The sequence below is a fragment of the Myotis davidii genome, unplaced genomic scaffold (genome assembly GCF_000327345.1).
Source record: "Myotis davidii unplaced genomic scaffold, ASM32734v1 scaffold238, whole genome shotgun sequence".
Lineage (NCBI taxonomy): Eukaryota > Metazoa > Chordata > Mammalia > Chiroptera > Vespertilionidae > Myotis > Myotis davidii.
In genome coordinates, this window is record NW_006293779.1 from 2,242,048 (window position 1) to 2,255,957 (window position 13,910).

The window sequence follows — 13,910 nt, forward strand, 5'->3', positions numbered from 1 at the left end:
TCCCGGCGAGAGAAGCTGAGCTGGGCGCAGCCATGTTTGTGGGCAGATGCTCCGCTGGGGACCCGCGGCTGCTGCCTGGGAAGCCAGGGATGCTGAATCCTGTGGGAAGGCGCCGGTATTTCAGTCCAGGCCTCGGAGGGTTCATTTGGGAACAGCGCCCTCTCAGGGACAGCTGCGAAGGCCGAGCTGACCTGCTCATCACTCTCCCTGCTTTGAAAAGGGCTTTCCTTAGGTACTGAGTTCCATCCCTTAAGAAGGCAGGTACCCTAGTAGGGAATATTTTTCTTGGGGCATGGAAAGAAGAGTTCAATACCAGGTTATACAAAAGGACCCAAACTCTAGCTACCCAAAGTTTTTGCTAGGTCTAGTCTAGAATGAAGCCAAAACCATTCACATTCATTCATTCATTCTAATAAAACAAGTTAAATCCCTGTCAGTACTAAGCTGGTAATATGGGCTCACCAATTTTGGTACTGGATTCAAAGCTGACGAGCACATACAGACTCTCCCTTCTGGGAGCTCCAGTCCAGGCTTCAGAGAGGAGAAATGAGCGGCGAGCCATGGGCTCACAGGAGGGAGGAGGTATTCCTTTTGTCTGGATCATGTGAGGAAGGCTTCACAGAAAGCATGACTGTGACCTGGATCTTAAATGATGAATCTGCAGAGAAGAGGGAAGACATCCAGCCAAAGTAAAGGGCATTTGCAAAGGCATGGAAACACGGAAGAACTTGGTTTGGTGAAGGCAGAATAAACAGTTTTGCTAGAGTATAGGGTACAGGAGGGTGGAAGGGAGTATCTGAGGCCAGAAAGGCTTTGCTTGCCCAAACAGGAATCATATGGGGGATAAGGAACCCAAAATAATGTTTTTACTAATCATCGTTCACATTAACTAAGTGCTCACCCTGGGCAGGGGCCTGGACTAAATTCTCAGTGAGCACTGTTGCGTTGACCTTCATGGAAGCTCTGCGAGACAGATCATATTATCAAAGAGAAGGGAGGTGGGGTGGGTGGGAACAGTTGTAGGCCAGGTGTAGGCAAAAGGAGTGACTTGTCTATAGAGCATTTCAATGCAATAATAAAACCAACTCGAAGTCAATCTGCTTTATATTAGCTACATTCTCACCCTCCTCCATGCCAAGGCAGATGGCTCTCCCACACTCCCTTTCACAGATGAAGAAACAGAGTAGGCTAATGGGCCAGGTGGGACTGCTAATGCTGGTAGCAGTGTGGGGGAGGGACTGAGGAGCAAAGAGGCTGGAGGCCAAAAGACAGGCCAGGAAACTATTCAAAAATTTAGGGAGAGATGGTTGGAGACACTCTTCCACCAATAAGGGGAGTCAGGAGAACAGATTTAGCATTTAAAGATGATGTGTTCAGCCTGAAGCATGTGTGGTTGAGGTGCCTGTGGGAGCTCCAAGTGGAGGAGTAGACTTGGGGAAGCTGAAGGGATTTGGGCAGGAATTATCGGAGATGGGTGCTAGCTAGAATCTCTTTAGTTACAATTCAGATTTCCTGCTTCCTCCTTGAACCCCAGAGCTGATCATCTCCTTCTGAGCTCTCTGCACCTCTGAGTAAGAAACCACGTGGAGCCCTAGTCGATTTGGTTCAGTGGATGGAGCATTGGCCTGCGGACTGAAGGGTCCCAAGTTTGATTCCATTCAAAGGCACATGCTCAAGTTGCAGGCTTGGTCCCCATTAGGGGGCATGCAGGAAGTAGCCATCAATGATTCTGTCTCATCATTGATGTTTCTATCTCTTTCTCCCTTCCTTTAGAAAATCAATAAATATATTTTAAAAAAGAAACCACTTGGATTAATAACTTACCCTTGGTTTTATGTTAGCATTGGAATATAAGCATGAGATAACATTGAAAATATTTAATAACTCACATGGATAGGAATAGAACAATCACAACAGACACCTACCTTTCCAGTGGAACGGGGCTTGAGGCCCCAGCTGAGCTAGGTGTAGAAGTACAAAAGAGAGTGAAAACATATTGCAATGCATAAAACCAACAAAAGAGCTTCTAAAATATATAATTAATGCCTATACATTAATAAGAAAAAACATTCCAACAGAAAAAAATTGACAAAGACAAAAAAAATGCTTCTATAAAAGATGCTGCATGGATGTCCTATAAACATAAGAAAAGATATTAAACCTCATTACTAGTGTCTGGAACTGGGGAGGTGTGGGTCAGTCTGGAGGGAAAGTCCAGGATGGCCAAGGTACCAGATGGAAAGAAAGAGGGTTCCACTGCAGAAATGTTTCAATATTTTAGTAACCAGTACAGCCATGATATTGTACACCACTGAACATCAGCCCTGAATATCTAATTTATTGAGGGCCTGTTGACACATCGAGCCCTCGATCCTGTGGAGTTGGAAATCTATCTTTTAAAAAAAGGAACCAAGTAATAACACAGCATTTCTGTATATTAGCAATAAAGAATTAGATAAATATTTAAATAATATTTTTTAGTTTTCAATAACAGTTGACATACATATTATATTAGTTTTAGGTGTACAACTCAGTGATTAGACATGGATATCACTTACTGTAATCACCGTGATAAATCTAGCACCCATCTGACACCATATATAATTATTACAATCTTGTTGACTATATATATTCCCTATGCAGTGCTTTACATCCCCATGACTATTCTGTAACTACCAATTTGTACTTCTTAATTCCTTCATCTTTTTCACTCGTTCCCCCAAGCCCCTCCCATCTGACAACCGTCAAAATGCTCTCTGTATCTGCTTGATTGTTTATTTTGTTTTTTAGATTTCACATATAAATGAAATAATATGGTATTTTCTGTCTTATTTCACTCAGCACAAAACCTTCTAGATCCATTCATGTAGTTGCAGATGACAAGATTTCATTCATTTTTTTAAAAATTTTGACGGCTGGATCATATTCCATTGTATATATGCACCACTTCTTTATCCATTTATGAACACTGCTTTTATATCTCGGCTATTGTAAGTAATGCTGCAATAAACATATGGATGTATATGTCTTTTTGATTTAGTGTTTTGAGTTTCTTCAGATAAATACACAGAAGTGGAATTGCTGGGTCCTTTGTTGTCTCTTGTTATAGCCTCTGTTTTAAAGTCTACTTTGTCTGCTCTCAGTATTGCTACTCAGCTTTTTTTTCTTCTCATTTCCATTTTCATGAAATATCTTTATTCATCCCTGAGTGTGTCTTTCAATCTAAAGTGAGTCTCTTGTAGGCAGCATATGTATGGGTCTTGTTTTGTTATCCATTCAACCTCCATATGTCTTTTGGTTGGAGCATTTAATCCATTTCATTTAAAGTAATGGTTGATAGCTATGTATTCCACATATGAGTGAGATCATGTTCTTAAAAAATCAGGTGCCTATACTGTATATGAGGCTTTCTGGTACCAAGAATTAACCAATCAGATGCAACCTTATTATGTGATGTGACCAATAAGATGCAAGTCTATTACATGACATATTTATGATTCAAGACAGGACATTCACACCGGACGAATTGTTGTGTTGACTGCTGTCATTGTTTTACTTTGAAAATATAAGAGAAAAGAGGTCAGTGTCCCTGACTAAATAGTCAGGTAGTGCATGTTTTAAAAATTCTTGTGGCACGGCAGTTGAAAATTGCTTCCTTTACAGGATGGGACAGAATTCACATCTTAAAGAGACATGAGACCTAATATACAGCAAACTCAATGTGAGTCAACACTGAGATGTAGTTGCCCCAAATAATTATGAGGTACCAGCTGCATGAGGACAGCATAGGAAATGACGACTATCAATGCTGGCTGAGAGCTTGTTATATGGGAGACATTACGCTGGGTGTTCTCACATAGATTACTCATTTCATTTTCACAGCGACAGTGCAAAGTGCCATTATTCTCCCAGATAGAGAAACCGAAGCTTAGTAACAAAAATGAGGCAGAGCGGGGGATGGATGACCATTTTTATGAAGTGTAAGGTCTTGTACTGATTCATATACCCCAGATGTGGCTTGATGTGGCATTGGACAACAGTCACTATGTTGTGTTGCGAATAATTAAAGGAACTAAAATCTTCAAAGTTATATTCGAAGGGCTGTCACATGGAAGGGTGAAAACTATGGATATAGAATGAGCCAAAAGCAATCAATCTATTACTCACTCACCCTATATCTGCTGTGACATTATCCATGTACAAGATTTCAATTACCATCCTCTGGTCCATAATCTTAAACCTTCCTGTCTCCGGGCTATCATTATAAAATAATCATTAGTATTCTTTTAACAAAATGAGTATTGAGTGCTCATTATGTACCATCTACTGGACTAAATGTTTTGTATTCATTACAATGTAGATAGTTGAACCCTTCCACTAATCTTGAGAAGTAGCTATGACTCCTATATTGTAGATATTAAAAAATGAGGGTCTTGAAGGTACATTAATGACTCAAGGCTCTTCAACAAATACATGGTGAAGTTGGGTTCAAATCTCAGGTTTATCTGGCTCCAAAGGTAAGTTCTTTCTAGAACACAAACACACCCAATTCCAGAAAAGGCCGATCAAGGCAAAACCCACCGTGCACTTGGGAGGCCAGATATGGGACCCTCTCGGTGACTAATGCTTTCAGAGCTGCTATTTCATTCCTGAGAGCCGAGATCCAAAAGCTTCTCAGACCTTATGCTTTCAGTTAAAGGGATATTCAATCTTTTACGTTTTTAAAGGCACTCACAGCCCTTCCACGGAACTGTAGCAGGAAAGCATGTTTTAGCATGAATCTGTCATCTTCCTGTTGAAAGCTTTAGCACACACAACTTTTCATGGAAGCCTGCTGTTATTTGGATATAGAGAAGTGCCTTATGTAAGGAGAATGCAAGGTGAGGATGGCTGGTAGATGTGATTGTTAATATGAGGGATTCCTTTGATTGTGACCTTGACAGAGATATCATGTTAGGTGGTTTTGCATGAGTCAACTCAGGAACAGGAACTATTACTAGAGTCAGCATCCTAAGCTGACGTAGGACGCTATTCAGATCCTCGCGTGATCTTTGAGGTATCAGGCACCATGGCTTTCTTATTTTTGTACCCCAGGGATTATTCATGGTTCACTTACCACCAGAACTTCTTTCCTTTCTTTCTTTCCTTTTTTTTTCTTTTTTGTTGGTACTTCTTTCCTAACAGAAATCTTGCCATCACATCTTAGAAGGAAACAAGGAAACCACGCTGCTCTTCCCAGCAGTCACCTTTCCCTGTCATGAGTATCATGATGGCAAACTTTCTGCCAAGAAAGACAGGTCAGGTCACAAGGTAAACAAACCAACAAAAAAGCCAAAACAGACAGATAAATAGAGGTAGAACCGTAAGACACTCAGGGGAAAATGATGTCAGGGACAAAGGAAGGGTCAGGAAGAGGAATGGTGACAAATACATTTTGGAATTGCATATTGATTTGAACAAGTTTAATAATGCCAAGAACACAATTAAGGATAGAGGCTAAAAACAAGAGATGTATACTATAAGACTTTGAAAGAAAAAAAAAAAAACACGTCTAGACAACATGTTTATCTGTTAGGGAACCAGACTAGGAACTAAAAAAGAAACAAAAAAACCAAACCATACTGTAGACCTTTTTTTTGTTTTCTCACTTTGGACAGTCTTTGTGTGAGGGAATAGTCCATAATTTCATAATTATGTGATTTCTGGGCATAACAGAAGGCTCATCCTGCCAGAAGGATCTCCCCCACCCAACCCTGTGGCTTATTGTTAATCAATGAAATTCTGTGCTTCCAGGTCTATATTTTGTAATTGAATCAATGGCACTTGACAATTAAACTGTTATTAATCTTTTCGTATATGTGGTGATCAGATACTTTCCAATGATCATGGGAGAAAGGAGGTTAAAATAAGGGGTGATGAGAGTGCCAGATTAATGGACATTTCATGTACCTGCTAGCGAAATACCAAAATGTACCACTCCTCTAACTGACGTGTTATGCACCTGTGATGTGTAAGTGTGTCCCAGGGATTGCCTCAGCAGAACTCCAAGTGCTGTACAAACCTGCTCCCCTGGCCAAGAGACCAGAGAAGACAGCAACCAGGAGGGAGGATGATGGAGCGAGCCCCTGCTCTGCTTCCATTCAACTTTCTCCAACCAAGATTTAGGGAGCAAGTCTGGGGAAATATCCAGGACCCAATTTAAGTAGTTTATGAGCCCTTGCCATCTGTTTCAATAAGTTTGCTCTTTACTTGTTTGTTTTTCTATGACCAAGCAATTGCCTTGCATCCTAACACCTCTACGGGCTCCTTGTCTAGGACCCCGTTTCTATGAAGCTGAGGTCAGCCCTACCTCTTCCACTTTTCCAGGAATCCAGATATGTGGGTTTGGACCCTCTCTGATGCTGCCTGCATGCCTGCCTGAAGCTTGATCTCGGTGTATTTTCTACATTTTTCACATTCACCCAGACCACCGTGTCCTGAGGCCTGCCCTGTGTTCATGATCGGTGTGGCTTCCAGTGGATCCCTGAGCCCTTACCAGATATAACATAGTGTGTCAATATGCGTTCACTTGGGTTATGGGTTAGAAATAAATGTCCTTGAATTCTAATTAGCTCTCTGATAACAGGAAAACATCCTCCTGTGGAAAAAATAGCTTCTCTGTTTATGGTTCCAAACTTCATAGTGAATTTCTTTCTTTTTAAAATATATTTTTATTGACTTCAGAGAGGAAGGGAGAGGGAGAAAGAGATAGAAACATCAATGATGAGTGAGAATCATTGATTTGCTGCCTCCTGCATGCCCCCTGCTGGGGATGGAGCTCACAACCCGGGCATGTGCCCTTGACCTGAATCAAACTTGGGACCTTCGGTCCGCAGGCTGAAGCTTTATCCACTGAGCCAAACCAGCTAGGGCCATAGTGAATTTCTTAATGATTATTTTTCTCATAACACTGAGAAAATATTTTGAATGTGAAGGAATTAATAGCTTAGGTCTTAGAATTTACTTTGGAACCTTGGAAGCGACTTTTATTATGAGTTAGCCCACAAAGCCTTTTTTTGTTATCTTGGTTTGAGGATCAATTTTTAATGCTTGAAAGTTATATATGGAACCATCAATTTTTTTCTTTCATTCAGCTGAACTTGGTGTTATCCTTTCTCCCATTCACAAATCAAATCCCTTCTCTTTACCTTGTTGAATCCTAGTTTTGAAAACATACAGTCAACTGAACAAAAATCAAGTGGGGACAAAACATCAGAGAAGAGTAGAACCTGCCAATGGATTTTATGAGCTTCGGTGCTGCCATAGCCACCAGGACTACAAATCCCTACCTATAGAGTTGCCAGAGGTAACCCTTGCCAGAGCTATAATATCTAATGATTTTCTTGTTTAGTCGTGTATCTGCAAAACATGGAATCAATGCATGAAATATTTAAAGCTTACCCACAGTATTTCAGTAGTTTTCCCCATTTACAGTTGGGTTGGACACATAACAGTTTTAGTTTATTTTTATTGTGAGTCTAATGAAATAACACACAGGACCCATGTGAGCGTAAATGGACACTTGCGAGCAGTTATTACTTAATTTACTTGGCACCTAATGTATTTCTCAACTGGACTTTTTCACTTATTGTTTCACTGCCTGAAATTTCAATAATCGGGGATTCATTTGGGTGAGTCTTATTTTAAAAGGTGCAAATACTTATGCTAAGGTTAGGGATTTGTGAGCAAATCACACATCCTTGAGAATTAGTTCAAATTGCTTTTCAGTGCCCTGCGGAATGAGAATTGTGATTGGAGGAAAAGAAAGGATATATTTAGTGAGAGACCTAGGTTTGTGGGGAGGGCAGGCTTAAGTAGGGCACTTGGACTCTGAAAGTTATGAACCAGGAAGCGGGACACTTGTCCATTCCAGAAGTGGGTCAAGAAGCCAGAAACAAACTGGACCTTCAAATGTTTGCTCAAGGCAGGTCCCAAACAGAGTCATAGAATGTCAAAACAGAAAGCTGAAGATGACTAACTCTTTTTTGTTAAGGCATTACTGGCACAAGCTCTGTTTGGCGATTATTCCAAGGAAATCATTAGATTTGTATGATGCCATCACAAAGCCCCAGGGCTCCCCTCCCTTCCAGAGAACACACAGTAGGAAGGAACCAAAGCTCTGGAGGCGGGAACTCAGACTCTTGGCCAGGCCCCTGTGCATAGAAGGACCATATATATAAGGGTAGTCTGGGGCAGTGTGCTTTTGACTGCATTGCGACTAGAGCCTTAAAGAAGCAAGATCACCTGTGCAGGTAAATTTCTTTAGCTCTGAGGGTATGTCCAATGCAGCCCAGAGCTCCCAGCGGGCTCTGCAGAATCTGGGTTCAGGAGGTGAGAGAAAGGTAGTTGCTGCTCCTGGTTTGAACTTTGCAGGTCAGAGTACTTCTGGAAAGAGCCCTGGTATCTGGAGATGATACTTTTGTTCTCAGCTTCGCTATTGCTTACCAGTGTGATCTGAAGGGATGGACTTTAGGCCTTTGGGCTCAGTCTTCTCAGTAAATAAGGGAGGATGGTGGTGGTGGCCTAAGTGATCCTTGAGGCCCTGTCAGCTCTGATTTCTATTAAATGGTAATTTGTTGGAGTTACCGATACTGCCAGGTATTGTCATTTCCTAGAGCTCAGACCCTGCCAGGAGTCTTCTGAGCCTCCTCAATTTTGGAAGGGGTCTGGAGGTGGCCTGGGCCTTGTAGGATCCTAATATTCCAGGAGAAAGGTTGCTCTTTGAGTGTTAATGGGCAGTGAGGCTGGTTTGACTTCCTCTGTGAAATCAGATGTGAAGATGACAATGATGAGAAGTTGAGAGCGAAATGGTCCCTCACATAATACTTATCATTGTGGGGCGGGGGCTGGTGGGGCCCTCGCTTAGATGAGGAAGCTAGAAATCACTCTGGTTTGAGCAGTTTGCTGGCCTCTGGGCAAATGAAATCACTCATTGAAGCTGCGGATGACACTGGAGGAAGCAGTCTGCTCAGCTTAGAACCAGTCCTCTCCTGGAGCTAGAGGGAGGCATTGTTTGTTTAGGTGGGATTCAGCCTAGATATGTGTTCAACATTTCTGTTCCAGAAAAGTCAAATATAGTCAGATATGGGAGCTCGGGCTGGAACTGTATTCATAGTTGAGCTAGTGGGTGGACCTAGGTATTGGGGTCTGGGGAGATCTCCCAGAATCAACAGAGTGAGAGTATCTTTGACTTTCTAGTCCACTCTAGAAAAGTCTAGAAAGGATTCTTGGATGGGTTGAGAACCAGCCATTCAACAGAGTGTGCACATGGCCGTGAAGAGAAGAGGGCTCTCTCTAGAGTGAGAGTCCAGCTATTGACCTGTGACTCTCGAAGGCAGAAATTCTAGTTCATCATGTACCTTTCCCTCTAGGGCAGCACCTGGCCCATGGGGAGCTCTCAACAAAGCCTTGTTCAAATGAACTGGGTCTACCAGTTCCCTTCTAAACCTCTCTCCTGACCATCAAAACAATCAATAGAGAATAATAGAATTGATTTAACTGTTAGTGGTATAATCGGTTTTGTGATAAATCTGTTCGCCCCAAGGGTCATCCTGAGCTGATTTCTATCACAGTTTTGCTTTTCTTTGAAAATTACGTAAAGAGAATCACAGAGTTTCTGTGTCTAGACTTTTTCACTCAATACTGTGTTTGTGAATTCTGTCCATATTGTAGCATGTAGTTCTTGTTTGTTCATCCTTGATGCTGTATTCTATTGTGTGACGGTACCCCAATATATAATCCATGTTCATGGGCTGTGAGTAGTTTTCAGTTTGGAGCTATTTTGAATGATGCTATTATAAATATTCTTGTACACGTCTTTTGGTGCATAAATTTAAACATTTCTATTGGGTAATACCCAGTAATGAAATTATTATGTCATAGGATATATATATATATATATATATATATATATATATATGCTTAGCTTTAATATTTACTACCAAATAGTTTTTCCTAAAAAATGTTTTTGATTAACTCACTTTTTGGAAAGTCTTGCCTGGGTTTCTAACTGCATATGTTGATATCCTGGAGTAGCATAAATCATAGCCTAGGATGCAAGGCCATCCATTCCTCAAGTCCTGGACTGAGCTTTGGGGGTGGAGGGGGGGTCAGAGGGGGGTGCACTGTTACCTTGCACCTTCTCCCTAGTTCACGCACTTGAACAAAGGGCAAGTGCTAAGTCATCACTGATTCAGGATTGCTCTTCCGTGGCAGCTGGGTTCTGTCTCTCTGACTGTCACACAAGCTCAGAGGTCCTTGGAATACCTTTTTTGAGATGCAAACATCTGTATATCAGTAAGATACCTTGGCTGTGAGGAGAAGAGAAAATGGGCTGGAGGGCCAGAGAAGGCTCTGGGGAGGAGGGGAAACTTGAACTGAGCTCTGAAGGATAGATGCAATTCAAACCAGAGGGAGCAAGAAATGTCTTGTTTGTGTGCAGGTAAAAAGGACCTCAGGTTAGAGCTGTAGGTTGTTTATACAGAAAGGGGCCCACTGGGACCCTAACCATTTGGGTTTGAGGCTGTGAGCTATGGATCTGAGGGGAGTGATGTGACAGGGCCACTCAGATGGTAAGTTCAGGGACAGGGGGAAAGCTCCCTCTGTCTGACTAGTAATGCAGCGCAATATCTGACCCTTTAAGATGCAAATACTCCTGAAAAACAAGAGGAATGAATTTACATCTATTTTAAAACTCTTTCCTATTCAAATGTGTTTTGAAATGTTTAGAAAGGAGAAAAATCAAAAGGGTTGGTCTTTTAAAAGTGTGGAAGATGATGGAGAAATAAAGTTAGGAAATGACCTAATTCTAGGGTGCTGGTGTCTCCTGGGTGGGGATGACTGTAAGACAGAAGCAGGTTTGAGGGGAACAAGTGACCCCACTGAGGTGCTGCTCGAGGAGCCAGTAAGAAAGAAAAGAAGAGGATATACCTAAGAGAGGCCCAGGGCTCACCTTGGTCATGCTGAGTGGGCCACGAGCCCACTGGGCCTGCGCAGAGGTCTTCCCTGTACAGAGGGTACTGCATGCAGTGACCATCAGGTTCCTTCTAGCCTGATCTGAGGTTTACCTGCAAGGAGTGACACCAGGTCTGGCTTCCACACAGGCCAAGTGAATGTTCCTAAGCTCAAGGCAAGCTGCCTCCACAACGTGACAACTCAAGGTGCACACAGGCTCTGGGAGAGTGAAGGTGTATGCGCTTCTATAGAGATTTGTGGCTGCGCAGTGTCTCATGGAGTCGGATGGAGGATGGGGCAGTTAAGAGTGGGTAGGGAGCTCCCCCAGCCAAGGTTTTACATCTCCAAATATGCATGCAGTCAGCTCGGAGGATCCCCCAGCATCACCCGCCAAGGCAGGGGGCTTCCTGCCTCTTCTCTTCCCAGTCTACTCCCCAGGAACATGCTCTCTTTGGAGACTCCCTCCTTGAAGGCTGACCTTGATTTTACTTTTTTCCTCAGGCTCTTTGCCTTGGACCCCACAGAACTCCCTCTCCCAGAAAGGAGCCCCAAAACAAGTCCGGACCAGAAGGGGGTCAGGATGTTGAGGAGGCCTCTGCACACAAGCCTCAGCCTAAATCAGTGCTCAGGGACACAATCAGAACAATAGAGAGCCGCCGAATGGTGGACATCTTTTATCTCATTTCAGCTTCGTGTCAGGAGGGGCGGGAGGGCAGGCTTTATCATTCTTCACATTTCACAAATGACGAAACACCCATCTATTTATTTGTTCACCCAGCCAGTCAGCAAACATTTATCAAGCATCTGTTTAATTCATGATACGGTGCCAGGCTCTGAGAATCCGGAAAAAAAATCAACGAAAAATATTCTTGCCTTCGATAGCTCATGGTCGGGCCACATTCTTCATTGTTTCCTGAAAGGCAAATGTCTGTTCTAACAAATGAGGATCAGTGCTTTGGGTCTTCTGTGAAAAATTAAATCAAATGTAGACAAATATTTAATAGTAAAAATTTTCAAGGTCCTCTTAAACCATTAATTTGGCTAAATCATTTCCTCTTTTATGAACCAGTCATGGTCTGTACTTAGAGATGGGGGCGGGGGAGGGTTCCTATTCATAATCGGCAGCCGTGAAGCCACTGAAAAGCTGCCCAGGAATGTCTGCTGTCATCACATCTAAAAAATGAAGGAGAGACTGTAGTAGAGAGAAAAAGCAGCCCACACCTTCAAGACTATTTGTGACACGAAAATAACATGGGAATGTGAAGCATCTGTAAAAAAAAAAACAATAAAAAAATCAATGAATCAATTAGAGATGAAATTCTGTTGCAATAAAATAAGTTCTTAATGATGGCTGCCGTTAACCACATTTTGTTTTGTGCATTCCTACCTAGAGCTTACCCCTGTGCCTAGATCCGTACGACAGCCATCTACCTAAGTTAGAGAGTGCTTTTAGCAAACTGGTCTGTAAAAGGCCGGCCAGTAAATATTTAGGCTTACGGCCATGACCTCTGTTGCTTCTTCCCAACTCTGCTGCTGTGTATTGCAAAAGCAGCCATAGGTATCACATGAACAGGTAACTATGGTTGTGTTTCAATAACATTTTATTTACAAAATCCAGGGGTGGGCCAGATTTGGCCCAGGGACCATAGATTGCCAATTCTGCTTTAAAGTTTTTGCAAATCACTTTGCATTGTTATCTCCTTTGAGTCCTGAGAGTAGGCACAGTATGTGTCATCTTCATTTTACAGGTAAGGGAACCAGCATAGAGAGGGTAAAGGGCCTGCTTTACAGGTTTGCCAGGTAAAACGTGGCAAACCTGACCATCTCCTGGGTTTTCTAGTTCTAACTCTAGCATTCCATGACCACCGAGCTCCATCTATTACACAGAAGATGTGCCATCTGTAACCAAGATAAAGCAGGCAGGGCCCATCGTTAGTCTTGTTCTTTTGTTCCAACTGTCAAGAAGGTGGAATTGATCACATTTTCTATCCAATGCTTTTTATCATGCAGACAGAGCCATTGTACTAGGAGTCTAGGTTTCTATTCTAATTTCACCTCAGACAACTTAGTGGTGTGTGGCAGGATACTAGAATTCTCTGGAAATCAGCCATCCCTTAGGAGAATGCTACATGTTTATAGCACCTGTGAGCAAGGACATGGTTCTTATATCTTTTGTTTCCTTTCTACACTCTATCCTTATTAGGTGGACCAAGGGCCAGATGTATGTGTGTAGCATGGACACATAGTAGGTGCTCAGTAAATTTCTGAATGAACCGAACATCAGGGCAAGGACTCAGGCATGGAACAGACTCAGGTGTCTTACCAGCTGGTTAGCACTCAAAGGCTTCCTCTGGATCATGAGTACCAGGGATACCCTCTTTTCACACCATCACAAAGCTCTCCCTAGCACCTAACACTGTACACAAGACAAGCATAGCCAATACAGAAAAAGTGAAGATTGAGTCTTTGCCCTGCTCTTTGCTGAGCGCAAATGGATCCTGATGTGAAGAACATGACCGAGGAGTCTTCACACCCTTGGGGGGCCAAGGAAAGAACTCTTCGGCACAGGCAGCATGCCTTTAGGCAACACACGCTAATATCTTGTGCCCCAGTTAGCTTTTCCCTATTCATTTGCATAGTCTTATTTTATGGGCCTGCTCCAACACGGTTCACTTATAATAGTTCAAATGAATTTCCAAGTATGACCAAGAGCCATGTGGTCCTTTGTAGAGAGCTGTGGCAATCTGGGAGTGCGCCAATTTCACCCCCAGCTTGTAACATACAGAAGACTGGTAAGAACTATCAACTGTCCACACCTGGGTCTAGACCAGTGATGGCGAACCTTTTGAGCTTGGCGTGTCAGCATTTTGAAAAACCCTAACTCTGATGCTGTGTCACATATAGAATTTTTTTGATAT